Below are 21826 nucleotides of genomic sequence, written 5' to 3' on the forward strand. Positions count from 1 at the left end.
GTGTTTCACTAAAAATCAATATAACATTATTTATGTTAGGGAGAAAACGATGCCAGAAAAAGAATTTATCCAATATCACCCCCACCACCACAACCACCATCACCAACACCACCACCACCAACACTATACCCCACAAATAAGAAATGGGTCCTGGATATGACCTTAAACTATATCCGATGGTGAGGCCCCAGTTTGCGGGCTTTGGGGAGTGTGGAGCCACCTTTTAATTGCCATTGCTCCCAGGTTCACTTCGACCCGGAGTGGTAGTACCTGTTAGGGTCCCAACTATGGGTTAAATAGAAACCGACTTGAAAAAAATATATATATTCTATTTAAAAATGTTCTTCAAAATCATTGGATTCGGCATTAAATGATCTGAAAAGGGTTTATATGCCGTAAACCAACCAACCAAACAAAAAAAGAAATGAGGGAATTGTTTAAATGATCCTGATCATGAATGACTCTGGTCTCCACCCCCGAATCAAACTAACCTTGGGTCACACATACGAACTGCACGGGATAGTAAGTGAATAGCAAATACCAACGTCAAAGAATGTAAATGGTCGCAGATGTTCACCCAAAAATGTTTATACTGTATTGTCACCTCCTTCTTTTTCATTCTGACTAATATCGTCTCATAGTGCTTTTGTTTTTGTTGTTGTTGTTGTTGTTATATGGAGGATGTGGTGGGGGATAAGAGTAATAAACTAAAGGATAAATAGAGCGTTTCCGTGTATGAATATAAAGGGAGTGGCTAGATATTGTAGATGACAAAAAAATAAGAGAAAAAAAAGGGTACGGACGTGTATGAGACAGAAGTTTTAATACTGTTTTTTTTTTTTTGTTGTTTTTTTTTTTTTTTTTTTTTTTTTTGTTTCCAGATATGGAGATCTATACGAGGCTTTGTGGACAAAAACTGGAATCGGCTACAAAAAGGTTGACAAGCATTTGTATTCTTTGGATTCTCCGTTTCGGTAAATGTAAACTCCGACCTTCTTCTCCGACGTTGTGAAAATAGCAGTAATAACAGAGAGGTCGCAAATTGCATTGTCATGATGACTGAACTTATGCATTCACGACCTGAAAGTTCCCTCTCTCTGTTGCAGATATTTACAGTGTGGGACTCTAATAAATCAACCTCTGCCATGGATGTACGTCAGAAGCAGAGTTGCGAAATTGAATTCCTGGAAAAAAGTGTATTGAGAATAGTGATGACTATATTACGGGCAAAAATGGCGGGAAAATATAGGGGGACATAGTTTTGAAAGCCGATTTATCATAATTTTTTTGTAGGTTTCCGACTACTTTTTCAAAAGATTAAAGACTAAAGTTAATTCCCAAAAGGAAAAAAATATTTGAACACGTTAAAAAAAAAGTTATAATGAAAAATGTTTTCACGGCTGACAATTGCAGCTAAATTTGGAAGTTAAATAAATTCGTTGTAAAATCCGTTAGAAGATAAATATTAATTTTCTGTGTCTATTTCAAAGATAATTAGTAAAGTCAAGTCCTAAGATATTGAATTAAATAAAAAAAAACAAATACCTTGTTTGTACAAAAAATAGCTTAATTAGCTGCCAAAAGCGAGAGATTTTGCCCTTCGCAGGATCGCAACAAACGGAAGTTTTGTAAACGAAAGCCCAAACGTCAGACACTCGAAAGGCTGTTTGAAAATGACGGCAGGTAGTTAAAAGGAGGTAGAAGGTGCAAGGTTTCTTTTTGCTCTCCCCAGCCGTGCATCCGTACATTCTTATCGTGAACGTTTGTATCATGTTTACCATTTTTTAATTTAATTATTTTTCTATGTTCCCGCTTTTAAATTTAAAAAACAAATATTTATTTTTCAAGATTATATAAAAATTATGTTACGCCGACAGTTTCACATTCATTCAAGCAAGGAAAATATTAGAATCTTACATATAAAAATTATGCGAAACATGTAATTTACAAAAAAAAAGTAGAAATATTTTTTGTAATCATATTTTTTTGTGTGAAAATATTAAATAAACAATGCTTAATTAAATAATAATATTGGTAGTTCGAGAAATTAATTTTTCTTCGAGTTATATCGAAATTATTAATATGGATTTTAGGGGCTTTTTTCGTAATGTTCTTGTAAAAAAAATTTTTTTAATTGTTACAATTTACGATGATTAATTTTTATAAAAAAATAAAAGATAAATTCATGCATTTTTTTTTTTTTTTTTTTTACTACTAAAAATCATAATTTAGAGCATCGGCATTCATTTTGCACGTACCTAGTAGAAAAATACATTATGGAGCAGAAAATGTCGCTTGTTTTAATAATACCATTCCCGTCGTCGTAGCTCTTTAACTTTTTGAGTTTAAAAATAAAATAGGTTGCTTTACTTTTGGAACCATTCTCGTATGATAAAGCGCGCTCTGGGCGCCCATGCACAGCCATAGTTTCATCGCTGACAAAATTGCATTGAGAATGGTGGTGACTATGTAGAAAAATGAATCCTGAGGTACAAATTGTCGCTGGTTTTAATGATATCATTCGCGTCTTCGTAGATCTTCAACTTTTTGAGTTAAAAAAAAAATAGGTTGCTTTACTTTTGAAACGACCTTCGTAGCATGGACCCTCAGAACACCATTTCAACCATTAAATATTGTGATGAAAACGGTTGTTATGTGAACAAGACGATTACTCCAGGTGGAGGGATGGGTGGATAGAGTCCAATCCAGGAATATTGAGTGAAAACCTCCTTGACTGAACCAAGATACCGAATATGAAGGAAAACTGTCTATATAAAGTTTGAGAAGCAGGTTTTTTGGGGGGTTTTTTTTACAAGGTAGTCACCACTTATCAAGGCCCGGAAGCCACTCGGGGATAAGGGTTATTGCGTGTACAGTATGTTAGTATTGGAGATTTAATAAAGTGTCTTACTTAAGGGGGCGGTTGATCAGGAATTTGTTTATGTTGGACTTGAAGACATCCAGGTTGTAGTCAGGTGGGAAACAAGCAAACGGAACAGAGTTCCACAGGCGTGCACTTCTAAGAAAGAAGTTTTGTTCATAGACTCTACGTTTTGGTTTTGGCACAGATAAAGAGTGGGGAAATTTTTTTACAGTGGTTTCAGCTAGACGGGTGTTTATCGTAAAAGATTGGTGAGGAGGGGCCAGAGATTGGAGCTCAGACGAGCACTTGCCATGGAAGTAATGATAAAACAAAGACAGGCTCGCAACGTCTCTCCTGTGAGAGAGAGGTTGCAGGGAAGAGAAATATATATATATATATAAACATGTATATATGCATATAAACATATATATATATATATATATATAAACATATATATATATATAAACATATATATGTACATATATATGTATACACACACACACACACACACACACATATATATATATATATATATATACTTACCTTTACCCCAAACAAGGCATATTGCCACTTGGATGTAAGGAGCTACTAATTGGGACCAAGCCTAAGAAAGATTAAGATGTTGTCATTTGAACTTCTGCATATCAGTACAGTTAGGGAAGCAGGCAGCAGGAAGGTAATTCCAAAGTCTATCTGTTCGAGGGAAGAAGCTATCAGAGTAAAAAGCTTTCTGGCATTTAAGGTTAGGTTAGTGGTTCCCAACCACCGTGCCACAGTACATTGGTGTTCCGCGTAATGAATACTGGTGTGTTGTGAAAAGGTTATGTAACAGAGTGCGTATGGACGCATTTGAGAAAATCAGCAGCAGCTGAAGGATAGCTGGCTAGCAAAAATATTAGTAACAGCAACCGTTAAAGCACGTATGCAAATTTGCAAGTGTGCGCGAGCCTCCATCACAAAAGGGGGAAAAATACACCACGTGGTCGAAAAGACAAGCAATTTGCCCACCGAGCGCGAGCGTAAGGTGGCAGAGAAACGTAGATTTTTAAAAAGCACATTTGCTTGCGAAAAACTTTTGGAAAAATAATGAACTGCGTTGTTTTGGATGAACCACGAATAAAGGCATTTCGTTTGCATTTTTTTTTTTTTTTTTTTTTTTTTAAATGCCGAGTTAGAATTTTCGCTTTACATAAGATTGGCACTTCTTTGTTGACAAAGCCATTCAGTGGATATGACGCCAGACACATGTTTATGTACGGATGACCAAAACTGTATATAATGTATCTTTTTTTAATGCACAATAGGTACACAACACTCTTCCGTCCCTATGTTAAGAATGGCTTTCTAAATAATAACCTTTATAATAAAAAATATGCTTATGGACTGGTTTTTTTTTTTAATTTATTTTTGAACTGTTTTTATTTGTACCGAAATTTTGTTTAAAAACATATTTATGAGATTTTTTTATATATATCATATAACATATATCATATATATCATATAACATATATCATATATATCATATAACACATATCATATATATCATATAACAACTTTAATAATCAAAGACAATTATTTGGGAAATATTCTTTATTGGATACGTTTTTTAATGATTTTTTATTTAAAAAAACATTAAAAATCACCAACATCTCTGTTGTTTGAAAAACAGTTCCTAATATATATTTTATGAGAAAAGTTCTATTTTAAAGTTTGATTTGAGGAAAAAAAAACAAAAAAAATAACAGATCATTAACATTATTGGGGAAAAAAAAACAGTTAATAAATATATTTACAAAAAAAAAAAAAAAAAAACACTCCATGGTGCTAGTGCACTTATTGATCCGTGCTATTTTTTCAATAGTATTTTCAAGTTTAATTAAAGTTTTACGAGATCAGTTTTTATTAAACTGTAAGGTGAAAGTACACAATAGGTACACAACACCCTTCCGCCCCTATGTTAAGAATGGCTTTCTAAATAATAACGTTATTATTTCAGTACGGATCAATAAGTACATGAGTACCCAGTTCATATCTATCTATATATATATATACATATAAAAGTTAAAGTGTTTGTGTGTGTATCTGTGTGTCTGTGTGTCTGTGTACATTTCCCTACGCAATAACTCTGTAATTTTTTATTCTACAGACTCGAAATTTGATATACAGGTTACTGAGATTTGGGAAAATCGATGTGATAGGGCTTTGGCCAGAAATTTGGCGATTAAGGGGTCAAAGTTCAACGATTTGACCTTTGAGAACTCTACCAAACTCCTCCGACAATTTTAGGTCTACGCACTTGAAATTTTAGATATAGGTTCCTTGGACATGGATCTAACTTAATAACTTGATTTGAGCACAAAACAATAAATTTTAAGAGGTCATAATAGGGGTCAAAGTTAAAAAAAAAATTTACCTCTGCGGTCTCTTCCAAATTACTCAGACAATTTCTGGTCTAAATATTTGAAATTTTACATAAAGGGTATTCAGAGATAGGGCAAGCTTTTTCATCAGTTTGGTCGAAAATTTTTAGTTACCAATATATAAATGTATGTATGCATGTATGTATGCTTGCATGTCTGCCTTAAACTTTCAATAGAGGCGACGGATTTTACCAAGATCAGTATCGTTTTAAAGTTCGACCTTTCATACGACAAATATCGAAAAATTGGCTAAAAACATTAATATCTTCCCCTTCAACTAGGCACTTTTCTAGGGGGCGGGTCATTTTTTTTCGCCGATATTTTTTAAAGTTATCCTCTCCTTTAGATTGTCTAGCCTTAATTTTAAAAAAATGCCGCTTCCGGTTTGGCGGTGGTCATAACAGCATAAACGTTAGGTTTTACTCCGTTCTTTTCCTCCTTTGCGGTACGGGTTCGAGCCTGCCTTCCTACTACCACTTTTTTTTTTTTTTTTTTGCTCTTTTGCTCAACATACACATCCAAACACCCGGGCAACGCCGGGCGCCCATGTAGCACATATATATATTTTGTTTAATCTATTAGTCTATCTATCTATATATCTATAAAAGTGAAAGTGTCTGTCTGTCTGTGTACATTTCTCTACGCAATAACTCTGTCGATTTTTAGTCTACAGATTCGAAATTTGATATACAGGGTACTGAGATTTGGGGAAATCTTTGTGATCCGTTTTCGGCCAGAAATTTGTCAGTTAAAGGGTCAAAGTACAACGATTTGACATCTGAGAACTCTGCCAAACTCCTCCGACAATTTTGGGTTTAAACACTTGAAATTTTAGATATAGGTTCCTTGGACATGGATCTAACTTAATAACTTGATTTGAGCCCAAAACAATAAATTTTAAGGGGTAATAATAGGGGTCAAAGTTAACAAAATTGACCTTTTTTTTTTTTTGTTCAGCATACACATCCAAAAACCCGGGCAAGTCCGGGCAATCATGCTAGTATATATATATATATATATATATATATATATATATATATATATATATATATATATATATATATATATATATATATAAACTAGTTCTATTTTTATGCTTGGGTAGAAAACAGGCCATAATATATATTATTATAAAAGTAAAAAAAGCAGTTAATAAACATATTTTTATTATAAAGGTTATAATTTCGTTATAAAAATTCAAACAAAGACTGAATAAAACTTCTATTTTTATATTTGCATAAAAAAAAAGATACATTATATATAGTTTTGAACATCCGTACATAAAAATGCGTCTGACGTCATATTCACTGAATTGCTTTGTTAACGCGGGGCAGCGGATGAGTCTGGGAGGTTTGAGCAGTGACAGCACACTTAAAAAGTAACAACACACTTAAAAAACAACGACACAATTACAAAATAACGACACACTTAAAAAGTAATGACGTACTTAAAAAGTAACGATGTACTTAAAAAGTAACGACACACTTAAAAAGTAACGACACACTTAAAAAGTAACAACACATTTAAAAATTAACGATATACTTAAAAAGTAACGACACAATTACAAAATAAAGACACACTTAAAAAGTAATGATACACTTAAAAAGTAACGACGTACTTAACATGTAACGACACACTTAAAAAGTAACGACACACTTAAAAAGTAATAACACATTCAAAAAGTAACGACACAATTAAAAAGTAACGGCCACGTCAGTTATAAGTGGAATATACAAATTGTTATAGACAACAGACGGGTTTCATATCTTTTTATAACTACTAACACGTGATTACTTACGAGATATTGATTTTTCAATAGCAAAAAAGAAATAAAACGTATATACTGCATGGAACGATAAAATTATCGCCCTAAAGAAAACAACACTACAGCTTTATTTTAAACTTTTTATTGAAAAAACAATTCAGGTAACTGGATTATGTAGTAGAACTGACATCTATTCAATGTAGCCGCCTTCAGCCTCAATCACCGCCTCGGTATGAGTCCGGAAATGAGAGTATGCCTTTTCCACAAGCGTCGGCGTGAGCTCGGTGAATACTCAGCGGATGGCCGCAATTAGGTTGCCTTTCGCGTTGCGGAAGGTCATGTTGCTGATACTCTTGTCGTATGACCAAACGAAGTAGTCCAGCGGATTCTGGTCGAGGTAGGAGGGGGACCAGTTAGAGAAGGATACAAAGTCGTAGCACTCCTTCTGAAGCAAGCCTGAGTCTCTTTGGACGTGGGCTGACGCTAAGTCCTGTTGTCACTCCCAGGGTCAACCAGGGGCTATCTGATTGGACCAGATAATTCACACACTCTTCAGAACGTCTAAGCACACTTTAGTGTTGACTTTCAAGCCGATTTCGAAGATGTGAGGTGGCATGATGTGGCCCTCACTTGAAACCACAACAAACACCATAACGGAAACTTTTTTTCATCACCCAAGGCACGTCACTTTTATACATGGTAATCCAGCGATGCATTTTGAGGGTGCTAGCAATGGTCCTGTCGTCATAACTTAGATCGGTAGAGGACCTAAGTTGTACAGCGGCGCATCTCCGAACTTGCTCGTTGAACATTGTATCACTTTCAGACATGATAGAAGGCGCCTATCGCTCTTGGGATTTGTACACAACTGGTCAATAAGTATGATAATGTGATCTGCAGCAAAAAAAATAAAACCGATTTTCATGAAACGGAAATGGAATCATGTTTTCGCTTCTAGGGCGACAATTTTATCGTTCCACACAGTATTTTGTTTGTTTACATTGTTAGATAGTTTTCATTTTTGCGCAAGAATAAATATTGATAAGCGTTGTTTAATATTCATCACGACAGGACAACAAATGAACACATATCTAAGGAAATGGCAGAAACACTAGAGGACGGCCTCCAATCTGCAGTGGAATGGGAACAAAAATGGATGGCCACATTCAATGCTGCCAAGGCTAAACTTGGTTCCGTCAATAACTACAAGAAACCTTCTCTGCGATGGCTAAAGACTATTTATCTGAAAGTACATCTTTTAAACTCCTCGGCCTAACGTTCACAGGAAACATGAGTTGGAACAGTTACATTGAAAGCATAGCCAGGACTGCTATGAAGAAGGTAGGCTCTCTCTCTCTACCGTGCTTGAAAGCTATCAACGCCCGAAAGTATCCTGTACCTCTATAAGGCCACCATTCGCCCAGGTATGGAATATTGTTGTCATATTTGGGCTGGTGCATCTGCTACTAGTCTCTCACTCCTAGACAAGGTTCAAAAGGGAGTCGCCAACCTAATAGTTCCTGAACTGTCATCTAAGCTTCAGCCTCTGTCCCATCGACGAAATGTAGCATCCCTCTGCCTGTTCTACAAGTACTTTAACAGTGAATGCTCCGACGAACTGCAAGCACTTATTCCCCCTCAACGTAAACATCCCCGACAAACCCGGCAAGCAGCAAAATCCCACCCCTTCACAGTTGAGATCCCTAGATGTGAGATAAGCGTCTACTCCAGTAATTTCTTTCCCAGAACCGCTAGACTTTGGAATTCCCTTCCGGGTTCCTGCTTCCCCAACTGTACTGACATGCAGAAGTTCAAATGTAACGTGAACCGACATCTTGCTGCCCAACTCCCCACATAGTACCCCTGTAGCTTATGTCCCTGATAGTAGTTGTTTGGGGTGAAAATGTAATAATAATAATAATAATAATGATAATAATATATATATATATATATATATATATATATATATATATAGTAATTTATAAAATATATATGGCGATTAAGCTACACTGAATATTCTGCGTTTCATCCAACTATAGGATTCGTCAGCCTGACGAATCCTATAGTTGGATGAAACGCAGAATATTCAGTGTCGCTTAATCGCCATATATATTTTATAAATTACTAACTAGCTCTACCTACGTATTGAGCACTTTTGAAGTAAATACTTAAAGTTTACGCATAAATCTATACTTTCGTATAGTAAATTTATGTGAATAAATGAAATAGTTATATATATATATATATATATATATATATATATATATATATATTCATTTTATAGTTTATTGTGCCAGTTGTGGCGAAGAAATTTAAAGAATTCAAAAGTATGTCATAATGTAAAAAAAAAAAAAAGTGAACAACGGAGTAAGGTATTAAAAAATCAACTGAAGTTTTGAGATAACGATTGATTATTTACATTATTTGGATTTTTCGGACTACTGTTCTCATCTTGAGTGTTATATATTTCATTAGCAAGTTACAGTTATAGGTGGTGAACGTGTTTCATATATTTATAACGGGGCGTGTTTGTATTAATAAATACTAACTTACACATTTTCACTTGGGTGATGTTCATGATTAAATATCAACAAAGGAAATAAAATGTATAATAAATCGTTTGTTTACATTGTTAAATATTTTTAATTTTACGCAAAAATAAACATTAATAAACATTGTAAAATATTCATATAAATATTAACTTGTTGTGCTAAGTGTGTACCACTAATTTAAAGAAGTCTATAATGTGCCAAAATCTAAAAAAAAAATTATAAATAACCACGGAATAAGATATTAAGGAATCAACTGTTTCTGAAAGTTTTTAGATAACGACTCGTTATTCATATTATTTGGATTCTTCGGACTACTGTTCTCATTTGGAGTGTCATTTTTACAATGTTTAGGTCGATATAACCTCCGATCTTCTTCAGATGTACAGTATATCGATACACTAAGGCTGACTGGGATAGCTTCCGTACATTTATATCTGATCTACCTCTGCATTCCATGTTTAAAAAGGATGTGTCCTCTATAGTATTAGACCTAACTGAATGGTTAATTGTAGGTATTGACCATTTCATACCCTCTAAAAAGTTTCAGCAAAAACCTAACAGCCAGCCATGGTTCTCTCCAGAATGTGCTGCTGCCATTGCGCACAGAAATCACTTTTTCCACTGCTTCAAACGTAATAGATGTATGGAAACTAAAGCCGTTTTCAGGACTGCCAGCAACCATTGTAAGAAAGTAATAAGGAACGCAAGAGTGTTGTATGCTCAATCTGTTAAGTCCAAAGTAGCTGAGCAGCGGCTTGGTTCCCACCAGTTTTGGCAAATAGCAAACAGAATCCTGAATAGAAGCGTGTGCTCCATCCCAACTATTATCAATGGACCTGAGGTAACCTCGTCAGCATCAGACAAAGCCAAACTCTTTGTCAAGAACTTTGCAGCTAATTCTACCCTTTGCGACCAAGACCGCCAACCCCCAATATTTCCTCCTGTATCAGAAAACACGCTATGTGATATACGTATATCTGTACGTGATGTTGCGAAGCTAATCAAAAACCTTGATTCGAGTAAAGCAACTGGCCCTGATGGTATTCCAATTATAGTACTCAAAAAACTTCAACCTGAATTAGCGCCCATACTTACAAAACTGTTTAAACGTTGTCTTAAGGAGAATAGTTTCCCATCTCCCTGGAAAATCTCATCAGTATGCCCTGTATTTAAGAATTCAGGTGATCGCTCATCCCCCTCTCAGTACAGGCCAATAAGTCTCCTGTGCGTCATGAGTAAGTTGCTAGAATCTGTGTTAAATACAGAAGTAATCAAACATCTCAACAAAAATAACCTTCTTAGTGACACTCAATATGGTTTCCGTTCTGCTAGATCTACAGCAGATGTCCTTACAGTTATATCGCATAGGATTAGCAAATCTCTCGACGGTGGCAATCTTTCTAGGGTAATTGCTCTTGACATATCCAAAGCCTTTGATAGGGTATGGCATAAAGGTTTACTTCATAAGATCGCTAGCTATGGTATAGCTGGAAAAGTCTTCTCAATTATTAAATCATTTCTTTCTGATAGGTTCATAAGAGTAGTAGTTGAGGGGCAAAAATCAGAAGCTCACAGTATTAATGCCGGTGTCCCTCAGGGATCCATCCTGGGCCCAACTCTTTTCCTGATCTACATTAATGATTTTCCAAATCATATCCTTACATCATTTGTAGACATTTATGCTGACGACACTACCATTTATGGTACCACATCTAAGACAGTAAACGACCAAGTTCTCTCCAATTCTCTCTCCTCTGATCTTGAGCACGTAGTACAATGGGGAAAGGAGTGGCTGGTTACTTTTAATGCATCTAAAACCAAGCTTCTCTCTTTACATCATCAACATTCTAATCCACATTTGTCATCAATTGAAATGAATGGCTCTCGTCTTCAGGAGGCCTCAAGTTTTGACAAGCTTCTGGGCTTGACCATTACTCCTGATCTTAAATGGAACACGTATATCAAATCTGTTGCCAAGGCCGCTGGAAAAATGGTGGGATCTTTCTATTGATCCAGTAGATATCTCACTGCTGATTCTATTCTCTATCTATATAAGAGCCAGGTACGTCCAAGGATGGAATACTGTTGCCACATCTGGGCAGGAGCTGCTAGAAAGGACTTGTCCTGCCTTGATAGAGTTCAAAATAGACTTCGTAGCCTCGTAGGAGATGTCCTTTTCTCTTCCTTGCAACCTCTATCTCACAGAAGAGATGTTGCGAGTTTGTCTCTGATGTATCGTTATTTTCATGGAAAGTGTTCAACTGAGCTTCAATCTATGGTCCCCCCTCGCCAAACTTTCACAAGAAACACTCGTCTAGCTGTAAACACTATCAATAATTTCCCCCACTCTTTATCTATGCCTAAACCTAAACGTAGATTCCATGAACAAAGCTTCTTTCTTAGAACTGCACGCCTGTGGAATTGTCTTCCGTTTTCCTGCTTTCCGTCTGACTACAATATGGTTGTGTTCAAGTCTAAAGTAAATAAGTTCTTGATGAGCCGTTCCATATAAGTTATTAAATTTACCAAATTTTCATTACTAATGATTACTATATTGACCAATTTCTACTGTACACTCTTTAACCCTTATCCTTGAGTGGCCTCTGGGCCTTGATAATGTGGTGATGCCTTTGTAAAAAAAAAAAAAAAAAGATGTATTTTTTCGAACTCGGTAATTTGGACGGAAATTCGAACGGAACGCTTTACTTACTTCACGGGTGTAGCATTCTCTTGTTCCGTCAGCCATGACTGGATATATGGCCTAAGTAATTCGCAATTGTGTTTTTCCGTCGCCCACACTGAGAATTGAACCTTCAACCTTAAGGAGAATACTACTTCTACAATTAGTTTTTCCGAGTATTCTAACCATTGTGCCACAGACAGGGAGATCGGAGGTTACATCGACCGAAACGTTGTGAAAATGAAACTTAAGATGAGAATAGTAGTCCGAAGAATCCAAATAATACGAAAGGAGTCAATTCTTGTTGCGATAACAGAGCACTATACCAATCATTGGTGGAAACATTTAGCTTTGGACAGGTTGAGAAAAAATGTCAAATATAGGGAAATCTTGAGTGAAATCATCGTCACACTTTTTTTTTCTTTTTTTTTTTTTTTTTTTTTTACTGACGTTCACCCCTAACAAGACATATCGCCACTTACACGTAAGGGGCTACTATTTGGGACCATGCATAGGAAAGATTAACAAGATGTTGGTTTATGTTACATTTAAACTTCTGCATATTAGTACAGTCAGGGAAACAGGTAGCAGAAAGGGAGTTCCAAAGTCTAGATGTTCGAGGGAAGAAGTAGAAAGCTTTCTGGCATTAAGTAACCTCACCAGTGAAGGAGTGAGATTTATTGCTAAGTAGGTTTGTCAGGGATATGTACATCGAGGGGGTCACAAGTGCAATGAGTTCATCAGAGGACATTCTATTAAAATATTTGTAAAACGGGCACAGAGATGCAACATTGCGGCGATAGGGTAGGGATTGGAGCTTAGTTGACAAAGTGGGATCTATTAGATAGAAGACTCTTTTTTGGACCCTAGCCAAGAGGAATAGGCTAGTGGTAGATGCACCAGCCCATGTGTGGCAACAATACTCCATGCATGGGCGAATGGTGATCTTGTAGAGATACAGGATACATTCAGGTGTGAGTAGTCTTCTAACTCCATAGAGCGAACCCACCTTGCTTGCACCTGCCTTCGCAATGTCCTGAATGTATTTATTCCAGTTCGTATTGATCTAACAAAAATACCAAAGATAAAGAGTTTCGGCTGGGTGTTTCAGCCTAACAATGGTTGAGGTGACAGCGGCTACGTGTTAAGGAGAACGCACGGGAATTGACGGAGTGATTTCCTCTAACTCGATCGTCAATTTCGGTATCATCATGAGTCTCGTCTTCTGCTTTGGTGCGGACTACGAACCCACGTAATTTATTTTTCCCCATTTATTCCGATTCAGAGCAAGTTAGTTGATGCACGCCCAACTGTTGAAAGATGTCCAATCACAATCATTTCCTCTCCACCTTCTTGGTTTTTCTCTTCCTCTTTTTCCTTCTAACATACCTTCAAAGCATAACTTTGATAGGTCAGTGATTGTTCGTTTGACATGGCCAAATAGTTTAAGGATTTGGATTTTATCAAATAGAGAGGGTAGGGAAGTAGTCTGACGGAGGGTGGATATTTTTTTTTAAATTTAATTTTATTTTATTTCTGCTTTTGTTTGTTTGGGGTTTTGTTTTTTTTTTTCGATCCGGCGATTTCTCGTAATGAAACGCATTGGCTAGTTTTTAGTCCATGTGATATAATCAATGCCACATAAAACTACTGTGGAAGCATAAATTAAATAAACTATTATTTTAGTATTTATCGCCACCCATTTTGATTTTAGAATGATGTTGTGTTTTTAAAAAGCCGAACAGTCCAGCCCGATTCAGTGTTTCAATATCGTCTCGTAATCACTGGAGAAAGACAGTCTATGCTATAAATAAAAGAAAGGCTGCAGTAATCTTCTAAAATCACTTTACGACGGACCACAGGCTTTTAAAAAACTGACCTTGGTTTAGCTGCTCCGTAAACATTGAAAAGAGCGTCAAGCAAGGTTATATGCTTTAAACAATCCTGTTCTGTGTTGCACTAGCTATTGTCATGCTTAAGACAGATTGGCCAAAGCATTTTTTCTAAAGATGGACAAATTTTCTCCCATCTCTCCTACGGGTCCTGGATATGACCTTAAACTATATCCTATGCTATTGCTCCCGGGTCCACTCTGACCCGGAGTGGTAGTACCTTTCAGGGTCCCAACTATGGGTTAAATAGAAACCGACTTGAAAACAACAAATATATTATATTAAAAGAATTTTTTCTTCAAAATCTTTGGATTTGGCATTAAATAACCTGGAAAGGGTTGATATGCCGTAAAACAAAAACAACCAACCAACCTCTCCTACGCCGATGACATCGCTCTTATTAATGAATGCACACATAAATTCCAGGTTTTTGTCAATGTATTAGCAAAGAATGCAAATGCGACAGAATTAGAAATTAATCTAGTGAAAGCAGAATGTATGTCTAGAGCTAAATTACAATTTCAGTTTAGTTTATATAATAGCTTATGACACCCACGCATTCACTTGCAAACGTCCATTCTAAGATTCCGCCTCCGTTGTCGATGTAGCCACGCCTCCAAGCGCGTTTACTTAGTGATGGGGTGTTTCCGTCCAAAGTTATCTATTTGTTGATAACCCAACATTTGTACGTGGTTTTTAATTAATCAACAATTATTTTATTTCCGACAACCGCTCGTGTGTTGTTTCTTCTGGCCAGATGTGTGCCTATGCCAATTACATTTCATTCATGTTGGATAACATTCCAGGTACAATGCAACAGCAGTAACAATGAAAGGGCAATGTAAACAAATTCTTGTCGAACTGTCTTCTTAAATAATAAGATTCTGTTCAGTTCGAATCATCATTACTAATCCTCACGAGGTTGTATGAATGGGCATCTTAGAAACTTATCCTCGAGTTGCATTTTGATCTTGATAAGCAGTAATTCGTTAAGTACTACAATTAAGACAATGAAAAACAGCAAAATAAAACATCGTAGACAAGAGAGTTACTCCTCGCTATGCTGTGGCATGTGAGGAGTAACTCTCCAATCTGGCCAACAGTCGGGTGATTTTGTTAGTTCATAAACGATTTTCATAATATGAAAATACATTGTCTCATGTTTAAACAAATTTATTCTTAATCTATTGAGTGGAATTTTCTTTCTTTTTTTTACAAAAAAATCCTTTAGAATTTATTTAATAATTTATCATTTTAAGCTTAACCCACTTTTTACGCTACTTTTATATATATATATATATATATATATATATATATATATATATATATATATATATATATATATATATATATATAACTTTATTGTAGGTCACTTTTCATGTATATGATTTTTTGGGTTTCTATTACTGTACACATAGATTCGAAAAAGTTGTCAAAAAATAAATATATAACAAATAAATGTTATCAAAGGCAAGATAAATTACTTTTCTACCAAACTGGATATAATCTTCGTGTTTTTATTCAATTTAACATGTTTATTCAGCTCGAAAAGCATACAGTGTTTACCGATGTATTGGAAAATTCAAAATGGCGGCCGACTCTCTCTTTAACACGGTAAGTTCGGAAAAAGGTGTAATAAATAATAAACTAGACAAAATACTGTTGGAAATTCGCTCAATACATGTTACCGTGACATAACTTGACATATATTCGGTGGATTTTTTAATAGTATTTTGTCTAGTTTATTATTTATAACATCTTTTCCCGAACTTACCGTGTTAAAGAGAGAGAGTCGGCCACCATTTTGAATTTTCCAATACATCGGTAAACACTGTATGCTTTTCGAGCTAAATAAACATGTTAAATTGAATAAAAACACGAAAATTATATCCAGTTTGGTAGAAAATTAATTTATCTTGCCTTTGATAACATTTATTTGTTATATATTTATTTTTTGAAAACTTTTTCGAATCTATGTGTACAGTAATACAAACCCGATTTTTTTGTTTGCTGTAAATTTTCTGATATGGAGTTTCATTACACGTGACTTTTTATTATATTACCATACGGTATATTTTATTATATTATTATTGGTTACAATTTATTATATTATTATACGTTATTTTATATTTTTATACGTTACTTTTTAATTATATTATTATACGGTTCTTTTTGTTATATTTTTATACATTTTTTTATTATTATACGGTTCTTTTTATTATATTATTATAAGTTACTTTTTATTACATCATTACACGTTACATTTTATTTTATTATAATACGTTACTTTTTAATTATATTATAATACGTTACTTTTTAAATATATAATAATTAGTTACATTTTTTAGTTTTTTTATATTATTATATGATTTGTAACTTTATTATATTATTACACGTTACTTTCTCATTATATTTTTATGTTATTTGTAGCTTGCTTCACTCTTGCTACGTTTCGTCAATTACTTCTTTCGAGTTTCTTCTGGACAAGGTCGCAGTTTGGTGTCTGTTTTAATGCTGCACTTTTTCTGTCCTCTGTCAGAGAAGGAGATATCCTTCATGACTGAGACCATTTTTATTTCTGTTCCTATCCAGAGTGCCCTTTTTTTAGGGGGGGAGTTGGATTTTCCCTACCTTGTGTTTTACTCTGTCCTCGTGGGAAGGCAAGTATTGGCCTTCGGGCCAAGACCAAAGTGTAGTACCTGCTCTTCAGATGATACACTTCAATTTCTTGTTCTCTGTCAGAGGGGAAATCAATCATGATTGAGATAATTGTTAATTTTTGTTCCCTTTCTCCACGTTAAAATACGACCCTGGTGTCTAACTCTGCCCCGTGGGAGGACATTGTAAATAGGATATATATATATATATATATATATATATATATATATATATATAATTTTATTTATTTATTTATTTAGTGTAGATGGTAATTGATAAAAACTAATACCTATGTACATATATTTGCACGCCAGGGCGAGTATGTATGTGTACATGTGACCGTTTCTTTAAGTATATATGTGTGTACGTGCGCATGTGTGTACCCGTGTCCGCGACCGCTAGCTAACCCTCTCTAAACAATTAACAACAAAATAAAAACTAAAAATAAATAAACCGAATCATAGCCACCCCCCGCCTCCGAACCTAAGCGAACACCCAACAGGTCAAGACATACTTACCAAGAAATCATCTCACCAACGAGACGCTAAAAACTTTAACATTAAAACTCGAACTTTAAAGTAACCCTCCTCCTCCCACCCCCACATATTCCCCTTCCCCTCATGTATCCCTATGCCCTCAGCCACACCAGAAATGAACTTCCCTGACCCTCCCCCACAAGTTCCTTAAACTAAAACATTATTGGCATACAAAGCGCCCCCTCCAACCTTCCCCCTTGTTCCCTTCCTCTCTTTCTCCCTTCCGCCCTCCTCGCAACACCTCCCCTGACCTCATTCACTCTCTCACTCTCTCATCCCAAAATAGCGAACATTTCTGTAAAAGTCTGAGGAAGCTACAGACGACCAAAAAAAACGGCCGAGTAGCTGAAATAATAATGTAACTTAACAGAAAGATACGGTAATAAAAAATAAAACGTATATATATATGTATATATATATATATATATATATATATATATATATATATATATATATACACGTATGTATATGTATATATAGAAAGATACATATAGATATAATGCATATATCCACACACACATCTCTTCTATAACACAAACATAAACACGGATATAATATAATATAATATAATATATATATATATATATATATATAAATATATATATATATATATATATATATATATAACATATATAAGCCTGACGAATTCTACAGTGTGGATGAAACGCAGAATATTCAGTGTAGCTTAATCGCCATATATATTTCATAAATAACTAACTAGCTCTACCTACGTATTGAGCACTTTTGAAGTAAATACTTAAAGTTTACACATAAATCTATACTTCCGTATATTAAATTTATGTAAGTAAATGAAGTAGTTATATATATATATATATATATATATATATATATATATATATATATATATATATATATATATACAATATATTATAAAATCATTTCTTTCTGATAGGTTCATAAGAGTAGTAGTTGAGGGGCAAAAATCAGAAGTCCACAGTATTAATGCCGGTGTCCCTCAGGGGTCCATCCTAGGCCCAACTCTTTTCCTGATCTACATTAATGATCTTCCAAATCACATCCTTACATCATTTGTAGACATTTATGCTGACGACACTACCATTTATGGTACCACATCTAAGACAGTAAACGACCAAGTTCTCTCCAATTCTCTCTCCTCTGATCTTAAGCATGTAGTACAATGGGGAAAGGAGTGGCTGGTTACTTTTAATGCATCTAAAACCAAGCTTCTCTCTTTACATCATCAACATTCTGATCCACATCTGGCATCAATTGAAATGAATGGCTCTCGTCTTCAGGAGGCCTCAAGTTTTTACAAGCTTCTGGGCTTGACCATTACTCCTGATCTTAAATGGAACACGTACATCAAATCTGTTGCCAAGGCCGCTGGAAAAATGCTGGGATCTTTCTATCGATCCAGTAGATATCTCACTGCTGATTCTATTCTCTATCTATATAAGAGCCAGGTACGTCCAAGGATGGAATACTGTTGCCACATCTGGGCAGGAGCTGCTAGAAAGGACTTGTCCTGCCTTGATAGAGTTCAAAATAGACTTCGTAGCCTCGTAGGAGATGTCCTTTTCTCTTCCTTGCAACCTCTATCTCACAGAAGAGATGTTGCGAGTTTGTCTCTGATGTATCGTTATTTTCATGGAAAGTGTTCAACTGAGCTTCAATCTATGGTCCCCCCTAGCAAAACTTTCACAAGAAACACTCGTCTAGCTGTAAACACTATCAATAATTCCCCCCACTCTTTAACTGTGCCTAAACCTAAACGTAGATTCCATGAACAAAACTTTTTTATTAGAACTGCACGCCTGTGGAATTGTCTTCCGTTTTCCTGCTTTCCGGCTGACTACAATATGGTTGTGTTCAAGTCTAACGTAAATAAGTTCTTGATGAGCCGTTCCATATAAGTTATCAAATTTAACAAATGTTCATTACTAATGATTATTATATTGTCCAATTTCTACTGTACACTCTTTAACCCTTATCCTTGAGTGGTCTCTTGGCCTTGATAATGAGTTGATACCTATGAAAAAAAAAAAAAAGAAAAAGTCCAATGTGAACAAGTTCTAATTGAATCGTCCCCCTAAGAAATCCAAGTTACAAAATTCCCACTGTTTACTATGCTAAAATCACAATGACTAATGTATACCTATTAACCCTTATCCTCGAGTGGCCTCTTGGCCTTGATAAGTGGTGACACCCTTGTAAAATATATATATATATATGTATATATATATATACAATATATATATATATGTATATATACAATATATATGTATATATATACAATATATATATGTATATAAAATATATATATATATATATGTATATATACAATATATATGTATATATATACAATATATATATGTATATAAAATATATATATGTATATATATATACAATATATATATATGTATATATAATATATATACAATATATATATATATGTATATACAATATATATCTGTAAATATATAAATTATATATACAATATATATATAATATATATATGTCTATATATATACAATATATATATATGTATATATATAATATATATGTATATATATACAATATATATACGATATATATATATATATGTATATATATATACACTATGTATATACAATATTTATATATATATATATATAATATATATATATTGTATTATATTATATCCGTGTTTATGATTTTAAATCATAAACACGGATATAATATCCGTTTATGATTGTTTATATATGTATATATATATATATATATATATATATATATATATATATATATATATATATATATATATATATATATATATATATATATATAAACATATCTCTTCTCTGGTAATACACGTATGTATATGTATATATGTAAACACACATAAACACACACATCTCTTTAACAAAAAATAAACACGGATATTATATATATATGTAAATATATATATATATATATATATATATATATATATATATATATGTAGAGAGAGAGAGAGAAGATATCTGTATGCTTGTGTGTGTGTGTGTGTGCGCGCGCTCGCTCACGCGTACTAGTAGGGAGACCCGAGGGTACTTGGGATTGAATGAGGCTCAACTAACGTTTCAGGTTTCCAATACTTTTATCGTCATCGAAATCGGTAAAATCGCCCATTTTATTTTTTTCAACCAAATCGATCGATTGACTAATCTAGTCGGGGACCCATCGCGGTGCCCCGGGAAAAAAAGTTTTATATGCCTCTCTGCAACGACTTCGTCCACAAAACATTGTAGGCTACATTGCAATATAGAGAACGTACGGTTGGTTTTATAAAATTATTTTTATATAACGGTGTTTTGATTACCACTATGACGACAGTCAGCAGTGGGAGCTTCTTCGCCAGTTCATCAGTTGATCTTATGAATTAATATCTTCATGCTATTTCTGTAAAATAATTATAATATTGCATTAAAGATGAGAAATAAAGGTTAAATATCACTTTATTATATCATCACAAACAATAAGGTTTAAGGGCAATTTAAGAAAAACAACTCTTTAGGCCATGGTATTTCGAAGCTAAATGCTTCTCGCTAGAAGAGGAGAAAGGCTAGAATTATACAAAATGCATATATATATATATATATATATATATATATATATATATATATATATATATATATATATATATATATATAAACTGGCTTAATGACATTTAGATATGAAATGAGAATTGAGGAATAAGATAATATGGTAAATAGTAATTAAACGTAGGTACAACACATAAAGGTGAATCGGTAGGGTAGTATATATGTAGGTATGAAGTAAATATCACTTTTCGATTCCATAAAATTTTAATGCAATTTTGTTTTATCTTGATATAGAGCTTTGTTTGCAATTTCATCCTCTCAACCACAACAATATCACTGTTACACTAGGGGCCATCCTACTTAAGATAAACTAAAGTTGATTGGAAAATAATTTATTTGTTGTTTCTATTTACTTGCCTTCCCACGAGAGCAGAGTTAAATTCGAAATCGGTTTATAATGTGGAGAAAGTCCAGTTTCTCTAAAAAGGGGAACCCTTGATTTGAAAAAAAAAAAAAAAAAAGTCTGATCAAGGACAGAAAAGACCACGTGCAGGTTCAGAAGATGTACTACACTTTGTCTCTTGTCAAAAGAAGCTTATGGACGCTTATGTCTTTCTCACACCAAGAGGATGTGACACGAGGTCGGTAAAAGGGGGATTTGAAAAAGAGGAAGAGAATTCTGGCCAGCAAGAAAAAAAAATGCATGAACAGGCGCATGGTCATTTTGTAATAATAACATGGCGGTTGTATACAAGTGCCGAACCGTGTTCGAAATGACGTCACGGTAGGGAACAAGAAAAATACTATTAAAAAAAAACGTGTGCACGAAAAGAGAAGCACGTTCAATAGCACGTTTGAGAGCGCGTTCGAAATGGCGTTCAAGAGGACAGAAGTGAGAGAGAAGGGAAAGTACCC

Source organism: Euprymna scolopes, chromosome 15 (assembly GCF_053919585.1).
Source record: "Euprymna scolopes isolate OS-2025 chromosome 15, ASM5391958v1, whole genome shotgun sequence".
NCBI lineage: Eukaryota > Metazoa > Mollusca > Cephalopoda > Sepiida > Sepiolidae > Euprymna > Euprymna scolopes.